This window comes from Macrotis lagotis, chromosome 8 (assembly GCF_037893015.1).
Source record: "Macrotis lagotis isolate mMagLag1 chromosome 8, bilby.v1.9.chrom.fasta, whole genome shotgun sequence".
Classification (NCBI taxonomy): Eukaryota; Metazoa; Chordata; class Mammalia; order Peramelemorphia; family Peramelidae; genus Macrotis; species Macrotis lagotis.
In genome coordinates, this window is record NC_133665.1 from 88,600,641 (window position 1) to 88,601,266 (window position 626).

Below are 626 nucleotides of genomic sequence, written 5' to 3' on the forward strand. Positions count from 1 at the left end.
AATGTCAGTATTTTCATAGTAAAAATAGATTTTGCTTATTAAAGCAAATATTTTGAACATTATTAAGTACCTACCAGGTATATCCAGGCACTCTGCTACATAGAACCTATACCTTAGAACTGGAGTCAAGGAGACCTGAATTTAAATCCAGGCTCAGATCTAGCCTTGCTAGTGTGTAATCCTGAACAAGTCACTTACCCATCGCCTCCCTCAGTTTCCTCAATTGTAAAATGTGGATCATTAGGAGCCCTCCCTCAGAATGGTGAGCTATCTTTACCAGCTCTCTGTAAGATGCTCAGCATAGGGCCTGTCCCACAGGAGACACATTCTTATTCCTTTGCCCTGCTAAATATTAAAGTCTATCTTTCTCAAGCATTTGAAGGATGATCCTAGCTCTATGACATACTGCTATGTTACCTTGGGTAAGTGACTTCAACTTTTTGTGTGTCTCAATTTTTAATCTGCAAAATGTGGAGGTAGGATTAGATAACCACTACTGACTTTTTCAGCTCTAAATCTATGATCCTACAATCCTATTTCACTTAAGACTAATTTCTTAACCCATAATTATTGCCATTGTTCTATTATTCTTAATAGTGCTATGGAAAAGATAGTGAACTCCAAAA